Consider the following 13741-nt stretch of genomic DNA (forward strand, 5'->3'; position numbering starts at 1 on the left):
GAGCGCCCTCTTCACAAATGTCAGTGAGGACTTGGTCCAACCTTTGATCAAAGTTGACCCTTCTAGTGTAAGGGTGTTCATCTCCTTGCATCATGGGCAAGTTGAATGCCAACCTTACATTTTCCGGACTAAAATCTAAGTATTTCCCCCGAACCATTGTAAGCCAATTCTTAGGGTCCGGGTTCACACTTTGATCATGGTTCTTGGTGATCCATGCATTGGCGTAGAACTCTTGAACCATTAAGATTCCGACTTGTTGAATGGGGTTGGTAAGAATTTCCCAACCTCTTCTTCTAATCTCATGTCGGATCTCCGGATATTCAGTCTTTTTGAGTTTGAAAGGGACCTCAGGATCACCTTCTTCAAGGCCATAACTTCATAGAAGTGGTCTTGATGCACCCTTGAGATGAATCTCTCCATCTCCCATGACTCGGAGGTGGAAGCTTTTGCCTTCCCTTTCCTCTTTCTAGAGGTTTCTCCGGCCTTGGATGCCATAAATGGTTATGGAAAAACAAAAAGCAATGCTTTTACCACACCAAACTTAAAAGGTTTGCTCGTCCTCGAGCAAAAGAAGAAAGAAGAGAGTAGAAGAAGAAGAAATAGAGGAGAGGGAGATGGCTTTGTGGTTCGGCCATTATGGGTGGGTTTGGGTGGGAAAGTGGTTGAGGTGATTGGTGAATGGGTGAAGAAGAAGAGAGAGGGTGGTGGGGTAGGTGGGGATCCTGTGGGGTCCACAGATCTTGAGGTGTCAAGGAAAATTCAACCCTGCACCAAGTGGCGTGCAAAAATGCACCCTTTTGCCAATTCTGGCATTAAATGTCGAGCTGGTGCCCATTTCTGGCGTTTAACGCCAGCTTCTTGCCCTTTTCTGGCGTTTAACGCCAGTCTGGTGCCCCTTTCTGGCGTTAAACGCCCAGAATGGTGCCAGACTGGGCGTTAAACGCCCAACTGCTACCCTTACTGGCGTTTGAACGCCAGCAGGATCTTCCTCCAGGGTGTGCTGTTTTTCTTCCTGTTTTTCATTCTGTTTTTGCTTTTTCAATTGATTTTGTGACTTCTCATGATCATCAACCTAAAGAAAACATAAAATAACAAAGGAAAATAGATAAAATATAACATTGGGTTGCCTCCCAACAAGCGCTTCTTTAATGTCAGTAGCTTGATAGAGGGCTCTCATGGAGCCTCACAGACACTCAGAGCAATGTTGGAACCTCCCAACACCAAACTTAGAGTTTGAATGTGGGGGTTCAACACCAAACTTAGAGTTTGGTTGTGGCCTCCCAACACCAAACTTAGAGTTTGACTGTGGGGGCTCTATGTGACTCTGTTTTGAGAGAAGCTCTTCATGCTTCCTCTCCATGGTGACAGAGGGATATTCTTGAGCCTTAAACACAAAGGATTCTTCATTCACTTGAATGATCAATTCTCCTCTGACAACATCAATCACAGCCTTTGCTGTGGCTAGGAAGGGTCTGCCAAGGATGACGGATTCATCCATGCACTTCCCAGTCTCTAGGACTATGAAATCAGCAGGGATGTAATGGTCTTCAATCTTCACCAAAACATCCTCTACAAGTCCATAAGCTTGTTTTCTTGAATTGTCTGCCATCTCTAGTGAGATTCTTGCAGCTTGTACCTCAAAGATCCCTAGCTTCTCCATTACAGAGAGAGGCATGAGGTTTATACTTGACCCTAAGTCACACAGAGCCTTCTTGAAGGTCATGGTGCCTATAGTACAAGGTATTGAAAACTTCCCAGGATCTTGTCTCTTTTGAGGTAATTTCTGCCTAGACAAGTCATCCAGTTCTTTGGTGAGCAAAGGGGGTTCATCCTCCCAAGTCTCATTACCAAATAACTTGTCATTTAGCTTCATGATTGCTCCAAGGTATTTAGCAACTTGCTCTTCAGTGACATACTCATCCTCTTCAGAGAAAGAATACTCATCAGAGCTCATGAATGGCAGAAGTAAGTCCAGTGGGATCTCTATGGTCTCAGTGTGATCCTCAGATTCCCATGGTTCCTCATTAGGGAACTCATTGGAGGCCAGTGGACGTCTATTGAGGTTTTCCTCAGTGGCGTTCACTGCCTCTTCCTCCTCTCCAAATTCGGCCATGTTGATGACCTTGCACTCTCCTTTTGGATTTTCTTCTGTATTGCTTGGAAGAGTACTAGGAGGGAGTTCAGTAATTCTCTTGCTCAGCTATCCCACTTGTGCCTCCAAGTTTCTAATGGAGGACCTTGTTTCAGTCATGAAACTTTGAGTGGTTTTGATTAGATCAGAGACCATGGTTGCTAAGTCAGAGTGGTTCTGCTTAGAATTCTCTGTCTGTTGCTGAGAAGATGATGGAAAAGGCTTGCCATTGCTAAACCTGTTTCTTCCACCATTATTGTTGTTGAAACCTTGTTGAGGTCTCTGTTGATCCTTCCATGAGAAATTTGGATGATTTCTCCATGAAGAATTATAGGTGTTTCCATAGGGTTCTCCCATGTAATTCACCTCTTCCATTAAAGGGTTCTTAGGATCATAAGCTTCTTCTTCAGATGAAGCATCCTTAGTACTACTTGGTGCATTTTGCATTCCAGACAGACTTTGAGAGATCAAATTGACTTGTTGGGTCAATATTTTGTTCTGAGCCAGTATGGCATTCAGAGTATCAATCTCAAGAACTCCTTTCTTCTGATTTGTCCCATTGTTCACAGGATTCCTTTCAGAAGTGTACATGAATTGGTTATTTGTAACCATTTCAATGAGCTCTTGAGCTTCTGTAAGCGTCTTCTTCAGATGAAGAGATCCTCCAGCAGAGCTATCCAAAGACATCTTGGACAGTTCAGACAGACCATCATAGAAAATACCTATGATGCTCCATTCAGAAAGCATGTCAGAAGGATATTTTCTGATCAATTGTTTGTATCTTTCCCAAGCTTCATAGAGGGATTCTCCTTCCTTCTGTCTGAAGGTTTGGACTTTCACTCTAAGCTTACTCAATTTTTGAGGTGGAAAGAACTTTGCCAAGAAGGCATTGACTAGCTTTTCCCAAGAGTTCAGGTTGTCTTTAGGTTGTAAGTCCAACCATATTCTAGCTTTGTCTCTTACAGCAAAAGGGAATAGCATAAGTCTGTAGACCTCAGGGTCAACCCCATTAGTCTTGACAGTGTCACAGATTTGCAAGAATTCAGCCAAAAACTGATGAGGATCTTCCAATGGAAGTCCATGGAACTTGCAATTCTGTTGCATTAGAGAAACTAATTGAGGCTTAAGCTCAAAGTTGTTTGCTCCAATGGCAGGGATAGAGATGCTTCTCCCATAGAAGTCGGGAGTAGGTGCAGTAAAGTCACCCAGCACCTTCCTTGCATTGTTGGCATTGTTGTTGTTTTCGGCTGCCATGTCTTCTTCTTTGAAGATTTCTGTTAGATCCTCGGAGAGTTGTGCCTTAGCTTCTCTTAGCTTTCGCTTCAAGGTCCTTTCAGGTTCAGGGTCAGCTTCAACAAGAATGCCTTTGTCTTTGTTCCTGCTCATATAAAAGAGAAGAGAACAAGAAAATATGGAATCCTCTATGTCACAGTATAGAGATTCCTTGAGGTGTCAGCGAAACAGAAAAATAGAAGGAAGATGTAGAAGAATTCGAACTTAGTGAGATAGAGTTCGAATTGTGCATTGAGGAGGAGTGGTATTCCATAAATAGAAGGATGTGAGAAGAGGGGAAGAGATTTTTCGAAAATTAATTAAAAAGATTTTAAAATCATTTTGAAAAAGATTTTGAAGAAGATATGATTGAAAACTTTTTTGAAAAAGATGTGATTAAAAAGATATGATTGAAAAGTTATGGTTTTAAAAAGATATGATTGAAAAGATATGATTTGAAAAACAATTTAAAAAAAGATTTGATTTTAAAAATTAATGACTTGGCTAACAAGAAAAGATATGATTCAAACATTAAACCTTTCTCAACAGAAAAGGCAACATACTTGAAATGTTGAATCAAATCATTAATTGATAGCAAGTATTTTTGAAAATGGAAAGAAATTGATTTTGAAAAAGATTTGACTGAAAAGATTTGATTTGAAAAAGATTTGATTTTGAAAAACTTTGAAAACTTGAAAAAAAATTTGCATTAAAAACAAAATCTTCCCTCTTGTGCCATCCTGGCGTTAAACGCCCAGAATAGTGCACATTCTGGCGTTTAACGCCCAAAGCTCTACCCTTTTGGGCGTTAAACGCCCAGCTAGGCACCCTGGCTGGTGTTTAAACGCCAGTTTTTCCTTCTTCACTGGGCGTTTTGAACGCCCAGCTTTTTCTGTGTAATCCCTCTGCTGCATGTACTGAATCTTCAGTTCCCTGTATTATTGACTTGAAAATAGAACCAAGGTCAAATAAACAATGCATGCATGACACCATAATTAAAATGAGACACTGGACTCAAACAAGAAACATAAAATATTTTTGGTTTTTATGATTTTGTAATTTTTTTTGTGCTTTTTCGAAAATTATATGAAAAAAAAGAAAATAAAGGTTTCAGAATTCTTAATGAGAATTCCAGGAATCATTGCAATGCTAGTCTAAGACTCCGGTCCAGGAATTAGACATGGCTTCACAGCCAGCCAAGCTTTCAAAGAAAGCTCCGGTCCAAAACACTAGACATGGCCAATGGCCAGCCAAGCCTCAGCAGATCATTGCTTCAACAGCAAGATTGATAGAAATCAACAAGCTCTTGTGATGATAAGTTGAAACCTCGGTCCAATAAGATTAGACATGGCTTCACAGCCAGCCAGATTTCAACAGATCATCATGAAACTCTAGAATTCATTCTTAAAGAAATTCTGAAAAAAATACCTAATCTAAGCAACAAGATGAACCGTCAGTTGTCCATACACGAAACAATCCCCGGCAACGGCGCAAAAAACTTGGTGCACAAAATTGTGATCACTACTTTTCACAACTCAAATAATCCCTAGTAATGGCCCCAAAGACTTGGTGCTCAACACCATGGCATAAACACAACTTCGCACAACTTACCAACAAGTGCACTGGGTCGTCCAAGTAATAAACCTTACGCGAGTAAGGGTCGATCCCACGGAGATTGTTGGTATGAAGCAAGCTATGGCCACTTTGTAAATCTCAGTCAGGCAGACTCAAATGGTTATGGGTGATATATGAATAAAACATAAAGAAAAAGATAGAGATACTTATGTAATTCATTGGTGAGAACTTCAGATAAGCGAATGGAGATGCTTTGTCCCTTCCGTCTCTCTGCTTTCCTACTGTCTTCATCCAATCCTTCTTACTCCTTTCCATGGCAAGCTGTATACAAGGGTTTCACCGTTGTCAGTGGCTACCTCCCATCCTCTCAGTGGAAATGTTCAACGCACCCTGTCATGGCATGGCTATCCAGCTGTCGGTTCTCGATCATGTCGGAATAGAATCCAGTGATTCTTTTGCGTCTGTCACTAACGCCCCACAATCGCGAGTTTGAAGCTTGTCACAGTCATTCAATCATTGAATCCTACTCAGAATACCACAGACAAGGTTTAGACCTTCCGGATTCTCTTGAATGCCACCATCAATTCTAGCTTATACCACGAAGATTCCGGTTAAAGAATCCAAGAGATAAACATTAGAGCCTTGTTTGCTTGTAGAACAGAAGTGGTTGTCAGTTACTTGTTCATAAGTGAGAATGATGATGAGCGTCACATAATCATCACATTCATCAAGTTCTTGAGTGCGAATGAATATCTTGGAATAAGAACAAGCTGAATTGAATAGAAGAACAATAGTAATTGCATTAATACTCGAGGTACAGCAGAGCTCCACACCTTAATCTATGGTGTGTAGAAACTCCACCGTTGAAAATACATAAGAACAAGGTCTAGGCATGGCCGTGAGGCCAGCCCCCAGTGATCTAAGAACTAGACGTCCAAAGATGATCTCTGATCCAAAGATGAAAATACAAATAGCAAAAGGTCCTATATATAGAGAACTAGTAGCTTAAGGTTTACAAAGATGAGTAAATGACATAAAAATCCACTTTCGGGCCCACTTGGTGTGTGTTTGGGCTGAGCATTGAAGCATTTTCGTGTAGAGACTCTTCTTGGAGTTAAACGCCAGCTTTTGTGCCAGTTTGGGCGTTTAACTCCCACTTTGGTGCCAGTTCCGGCATTTAATGTTGGGAATTCTGAGGGTGACTTTGAACGCCGGTTTGGGCCATCAAATCTTCGGCAAAGTATGGACTATCATAATATTGCTGGAAAGCCCAGGATGTCTACTTTCCAATGCTGTTGAGAGCGCGCCAATTGGGCTTCTGTAGCTCCAAAAAATCTACTTCGAGTGCAGGGAGGTCAGAATCCAACAGCATCTGCAGTCCTTTTCAGTCTCTGAATCAGATTTTTGCTCAGGTCCCTCAATTTCAGCCAGAAAATACCTGAAATCACAGAAAAACACACAAACTCATAGTAAAGTCCAGAAAAGTGATTTTTAGCTAAAAACTAATAAAAATATACTAAAAACTAACTAAAACATACTAAAAACATACTAAAAACAATGCGAAAAAGCGTACAAATTATCCGCTCATCAAACGCGTGACTGACAACCACTTCCGTTCTACTTTAGGCCGGGCGCATATCTCTTGGATTCCTTAATCAGAATCTTCGTGGTATAAGTTAGAATTGATGGCGGCATTCATGGAAATCCGGAAAGTCTAACCTTGTCTATGGTATTTCGAGTAGGATTCTGGCATTGAATGACTGTGACGAGCTTCAAAATCGCGATTGTTGGGCGTGATGACAAACGCAAAAGAATCAAGGGATTCTATTCCAACATGATCGAGAACTGACAGATGATTAGTCGTGCTGTTACAGAGCATTTGGACCATTTTCACTGAGAGGATGGGATGTAGCCATTGACAACGGTGATGCCCTACATACAGCTTGCCATGGAAAGGAGTAAGAAGGATTGAGGGAAGGCAGTAGGAAAGCAGAGATCCAAAAGGGACAATTCATCTCCATACACTTATCCGAAATTCTCACCAATGATTTACATAAGTATTTCTATCTTTATTTTATGTTTTATTTATTATTATCATTTGAAAACTCCATAATCAATTATTATCCGCCTAACTGAGATTTACAAGATGACCATAGCTTGCTTCATACCAACAATCTCCGTGAGATCGACCCTTACTCACGTAAGGTATTACTTGGACGACCCAATGCACTTGCTGGTTAGTTGTGCGGAGTTGTGACTAAGTGTGATTCACGTTTGAGAGCGCTACCAAATTTTTGGTGCCATTGTTGATGATCACAATTTCGTGTACCAAGTTTTTGGCGCCGTTGCCGGGGATTGTTCGAGTTTGGACAACTAACGGTTCATCTTGTTGCTCAGATTAGGTAATTTTCTTTTTATTTTCTTTTCAAAAAAGTTTTCAAAAATATTTTTCAAAATTTCTCACCTGTTTTTGAAAATTTTCAGTGTTTTCAAGAATGAATCCTAGAGTTTCATATAACAGGTTTTAGCTTGGCTGGCTATTAAGCCATGGCTAATTCACAGGATTTTGATTGAGGACTATGAATTCATTACTCCCTTTTTCCAAAATATGTTTTCGAAAAATATACAAAAATACAAAAAAATTATAAAATCAAAAAAACCAAAAATATTTTGTGTTTCTTGTTTGAGTCTTGAGTCAATTTTTAAGTTTGGTGTCAATTGCATGTTTTTAAAAATTTATGCATTATTTTTCGAAAATTTATGCATTCATAGTGTTCTTCATGATCTTCAAGTTGTTCTTGGTAAGTCTTCTTGTTTGATCTTGATGTTTTCTTGTTTTGTGTCTTTTATTGTTTTTCATGTGCATCTTTGCATTCATATTGTCTAAGCATTAAAAATCTCTAAGTTTGGTGTCTTGCATGTTTTCTTTGCATCAAAAATTTTTCAAAAATATGTTCCTGATGTTCATCACGATCTTCAAAGTGTTCTTGGTGTTCATATTGACATTCATAGTGTTTTTGCATGCATCATTGGTTTTGATCCAAAATTTTCATGTTTTGGGTCATATTTATGTTTTTCTCTCTCATCATTAAAAATTCAAAAATCAAAAAAATTTATGCATCTTTTCTATTCAAAAATTCTCTAAATTTATGCATCTTTTCTAACCATATCTTTTTAATCATATCTTTTTATTTTATCTTTTATATCATATCTTTTTCAAAATTTTATCTTTTTCAAAATTTTATCTTTTTCAAAATTTGATTTCAAAATATCTTTTCTAACTTCTTATCTTCTTATCTTTTCAAATTTGATTTTAATATCTTTTTCAACTAACTAATTAACTTTTTGTTTGTTTCTTATCTTTTTCAAAACCACCTAACTACTTTTCCCTCTCTAATTTTTGAAAATATCTCATCCCTTTTTCAAAATTCTTTTTAAATTAACTAATTGTTTTAAATTTTAATTTTAATTCTATCTCACCTTTAATTTTTGAAAATCATTAACTGCTTTTCAAAATTATTTTTCGAATTCTCTCTCTCTCATCTTCCTCTATTTATTTATTTATTCACTAACACTTCTCTTCATCTCAAATCACTACCTCTATCCTTACCCTTGTGTTTGGATTTCCCTTTCTTTGTTCCCTTTCTTCTTCTACTAATAATAAGGAACCTCTTTACTGTGACATAGAGGATTCCTTCTCCTTTTTCTGTTCTCTTCTTTCTCATATGAGCAGGAACAAGGAGAAAGGCATTCTTGTTAAAGCTGATCCAAAACCTGAAAGGACTCTGAAGAGGAAACTAAGAGAAGCTAAATTACAACAATCTAGAGACAACCTTACTGAAATTTTCAAACAAGAGAAGGAGATGGCAGCCGAACCTAACAACAATAATGCAAAGAGGATGCTTGGTGATTATACTACACCTACTTCCAAGTTTGATGGAAGAAGCATCTCAATTCCTGCCATTGGAGCAAACAATTTTGAGCTAAAATCTCAATTAGTTGCTCTAATGCAACAGAACTGCAAGTTTCATGGACTTCCATCAGAAGATCCCTACCAGTTCTTAACTGAGTTCTTGCAGATCTGTGAGATTGTTAAGACCAATGGAGTAGATCCTGAAGTCTGCAGACTCATGCTTTTCCCTTTTGTTGTAAGAGACAGAGCTAGAGCATGGTTGGACTCTCAACCTAAAGATAGTTTGGACTCCTGGGATAAGCTGGTCACGGCTTTCTTGGCTAAATTCTTTCCTCCTCAAAATCTGAGCAAGCTTAGATTGGATGTTCAGACATTCAAACAAAAAGATGGTGAATCCCTCTATGAAGCTTGGGAAAGATACAAGCAGATGACCAAAAGGTGTCCTTCTGACATGCTTTCAGAATGGACCATTCTGGATATATTCTATTATGGTATGTCTGAGTTCTCTAAGATGTCACTAGACCATTCTACAGGTGGATCCATTCACCTAAAGAAAACGCCTGCAGAAGCTCAAGAACTTATTGACATGGTTGCAAATAACCAGTTCATGTACACTTCTAAGAGAAATTCCGTGAATAATGGGATGCCTCAGAGGAAGAAAATTCTTGAGATTGATGCTCTGAATGCCATATTGGCTCAGAACAAAATGTTGACTCAATAAGTCAACATGATTTCCCAAAGTCTGAATGGATGCAAAATGCATCCAACAGTACTAAAGAGGCATCTTCTGAAGAAGAAGCTTATGATCCTGATAACCCTGCAATAGTAGAGGTAAATTACTTAGGTGAACCTTATGGAAACACCTACAATTCATCATGGAGAAAGCATCCAAATTTCTCATGGAAGGATCAACAAAAGCCTCAACAAGGCTTTAATAATGGTGGAAGAAATAGGCTCAGCAATATCAAGCCTTATCCATCATCTTCTCAGCAACAGATAGAGAATTATGAACAGAGTACCTCTAACTTAGCAAATTTAGTCTCTGATCTGTCTAAGGCCACTTTAAGTTTCATGAGTGAAACAAGGTCCTCCATCAAAAATCTGGAGACACAAGTGGGCCAGCTGAGTAAGAAAATCACTAAAACTCCTCCTAGTACTCTCCCAAGCAATACTGAAGAGAATCCAAAAAGAGAGTGCAAGGCTATTGATATAATCAACATGGCCAAACCTAGAGAGGAAGGAGAGGACGCGAATCCCAATGAGGAAGACCTTATGGGACATCTCCCAACCAAGAAGGAGTTCCCTATTGAGGACCCACGGGAATCTGAGGCCCATATAAAGACCATAGAGATTCCATTAAACCTCCTTCTGCCATTCATGAGCTCTAAAGACTATTCTTCCTCTGAAGAGGATGAAGATGTAACTGGAGAGCAAGTTGCTCAATATTTAGGAGCTATCATGAAGCTGAATGCCAAGTTATTTGGTAATGAGACTTGGGGAGGTGAACCTCCCTTGCTCATTAGTGAACTAGATACATGGGTTCAGCAAACTTTACCTCAAAAGAGACAAGATCCTGGCAAATTCGTAATACCCTGCACTATAGGCACCATGATCTTTGAAAAAGCTCTATGTGACCTGGGGTCAGGTATAAACCTTATGCCACTCTCTATAATGGAGAAGCTGGAGATCATTGAGGTACAGCCTGCCATATTTTCATTACAAATGGCAGACAAGTCAGTAAGACAAGTTTATAGATTGGTAGAGGACGTGTTGGTAAAGGTTGAAGGCCTTTACATCCCTGTTGATTTCATAATCTTAGACACTAGGAAGGAGGAGGATAATGCATCATCCTTGGAAGACCTTTCCTAGCCGCAGCAGGAGTTGTGATAGATGTTAACAGAGGAGAATTAGTCCTTCAATTGAATGGGGACTACATTGTATTCAAGGCTCAAGGATCTTCTTCTTTAACAATGGAGAGGAAGCATGAAAAGCTTCTCTCAGTACAGAGTCAAACAAAGCCCCCACAATCAAACTCTAAGTTTGGTGTTGAGAGGGCTCGGCCAAATTCTAAGTTTGGTGTTGAATCCCCACATCCAAACTCTAAGTTTTGTGTTGGGATTCTACAACATTGACCTGATCACCTGTGTGGCTCCATGAGAGCCCACTGTCAAGCTATTGACATTAAAGAAGCGCTTATTGGGAGGCAACCCAATTTTTATTTATCTAATTTTATTTTATTTTCATTATATTTTACTAGGTACATGATCATGTGGAGTTACGAAAAAAACATTAAAATTAAAAACAGAATCAAAAACAGCAGAAGAAAAATCACACCCTGGAGGAAGGACTTACTGGCGTTTAAACTCCAGTAAGGAGCATCTGGCTGGCGTTCAACGCCAGAACAGAGCATGGATCTGGCGTTGAACGCCAGAAATAAGCAACACCCTGGTGTTCAAACACCAGGAATGCACCCTGAGGAGAGCTGGCGCTGAACGCCAGAAACAAGCGTGGAACTGGCGTTCAACGCCAGAAACATGCTGCACATGGGCGTTGAACGCCCAGAACATGCATCACTTCGGCGTTTAAACGCCAGAATTGCATGCAAAGGCATTTTACATGCCTAATTGGTGCAGGGATGTAAATCCTTGACACCTCAGGATCTGTGGACCCCACAGGATCATCTCAGGATCTGTGGATCCCACACAATCCACACCTACCATATTCTCCCCTCTTCTCAACATTCATCCTCTCTTTCCAATAAACACTCTTCCCCAAAACCCTTCACCAATCACCTCAATCTCTCTTCCCAATTACCCCCTTCACCACTTACATCCACCCACTCTTCCCCAAAAACTCCACCTTCCTTCAAAATTCAAAATTTCTTTCCCACCCAAACCCACCCTAAATGGCCAAACCTACTCCCTCTCCCCTCACTATATAAACCCTCCATTCTCCTTAATTTTCACACACCACAACCCCCTCTTCTACACCTTGGCCGAATACACCTCCCTTACTCTCCTCCATATTTTCTCTTCTTCTTCTTCTTCTTTTCTTTCTTCTCTTGCTTGAGGGCGAGCAATATTTTAAGTTTGGTGTGGTAAAAGCATAAGCTTTTTGTTTTTCCATTACCATTGATGGCACCTAAGGCCAGAGAAACCTCTAGAAAGAGGAAAGGGAAGACAAAAGCTTCCATCTCAAGGGTCCATAGCTCAGTAATAGAGTATTTGACTGCACATCAAGAGAGCCTACTCATGGACCACATCAAGAAATCCCTGAGATACCTCAAGGGATAAATTGTCCTCCACACAATTATTGGGAGCAACTAAGGATAGGAGCACCAAAATCACTAGGGATCAAGCCACAAAGGCAAGGAAGAGACATAGAGGAGCTCAAAGCACCATTGGTCCTTGAAGAAGGCGCCACCCTCACTAAGGTGGACTCATTCCTTAACTTCCTTGTTCTTAATTCTCTGTTTTTTGATTTTTAAGCTTTATGTTATCTATGTTTGTGTCTTTATTACATGATCATTAGTATGTAGTAACTATGTCTTAAAGTTATGAATAATTCCATGAATCCTTCACCTTTCTTAAATAAAACATGTTTTTAATTCAAAAGAACAAGAAGTACATGAATTTCGAAATTATCCTTGAATTTAGTTTAATTATATTGATGTGGTGACAATACTTTTTGTTTTCTGAATGAATGATTGAATAGTGCATATTTTTTATCTTGTTGTTTATGAATGTTAAAATTGTTGGCTCTTGAAAGAATGATGAACAAAGAGAAATGTTATTGACAATCTGAAAAATCATGAAATTGATTCTTGAAAAAAGAAAAAGCAGTGAAAAAGCAAAAGCTTGCGAAAAAAAAAGCAAGCAGAAAAAGCCAATAGCCCTTAAAACCAAAAGGCAAGGTAAAAAGGATCCAAGGCTTTAAGCATCAATGGATAAGAGGGCCCAAGGAAATAAAATCCAGGCCTAAGCGGCTAAATCAAGCTGTCCCTAACCATGTGCTTGTGGCATGAAGGTCCAAGTGAAAAACTTGAGACTGAGTGGTTAAAGTCGTGATCCAAAGCAAAAAGAATGTGCTTAAGAGCTCTGGACACCTCTAATTGGGGACTTTAGCAAAGCTAAGTCACAATCTGAAAAGATTCACCCAGTTATGTGTCTGTGGCATTTATGTATCTCATGGTAATACTGGAAAACAAAGTGCTTAGGGCCACGGCCAAGACTCATAAAAGTAGCTGTGTTCAAGAATCAACAAACTTAACTAGGAGAATCAATAACACTATCTGAAATTTTAAGTTACTATAGATGCCAATCATTCTAAACTTCAAAGGAAAAAGTGAGATGCCAAAACTATTCAGAAGCAAAAAGCTACAAGTCCCGCTCATCTAATTAGACTTAATATTCATTGATATTTTGGAATTTATAGTATATTCTTTTCTTTTTATCCTAATTTATTTTCAGTTGCTTGGGGACAAGCAACAATTTAAGTTTGGTGTTGGGATGAGCGGATAATTTATACGCTTTTTGGCATTGTTTTTAGGTAGTTTTTAGTATGATCTAGTTACTTTTAGGGATATTTTCATTAGTTTTTATGCTAAATTCACATTTCTAGACTTTACTAGGAGTTTGTGTGTTTTTCTGTGATTTCAGGTATTTTCTGGCTGAAATTGAGGGACCTGAGCAAAACTCTGATAAGAAGGCTAACAAAGGACTGCTGATACTGTTGGAATCTGACCACCCTGCACTCGAAATGGATTTTCTGGAGCTATAGAACTCCAAATAGTGCGCTCTCAACGGAGTTGAAAAGTAGACATTCAGAGCTTTCCAGCAATATATAATAGT

The 13741-nt window shown here is 39.1% G+C and overlaps 1 non-coding gene across 1 annotated transcript; it reads right to left on the reverse strand.

The window, feature by feature from the left end:
* Positions 1 to 9240: 9240 nt before the first annotated feature.
* LOC130977722 (small nucleolar RNA R71) lies at positions 9241 to 9348 on the reverse strand. Its single transcript, XR_009085402.1, has one exon. It is a non-coding gene; the product is annotated as a small nucleolar RNA R71 (small nucleolar RNA).
* Between the last annotated feature and the right edge of the window lie 4393 nt (positions 9349 to 13741).

Source organism: Arachis stenosperma, chromosome 4 (assembly GCF_014773155.1).
Source record: "Arachis stenosperma cultivar V10309 chromosome 4, arast.V10309.gnm1.PFL2, whole genome shotgun sequence".
NCBI classification, from domain to species: domain Eukaryota; kingdom Viridiplantae; phylum Streptophyta; class Magnoliopsida; order Fabales; family Fabaceae; genus Arachis; species Arachis stenosperma.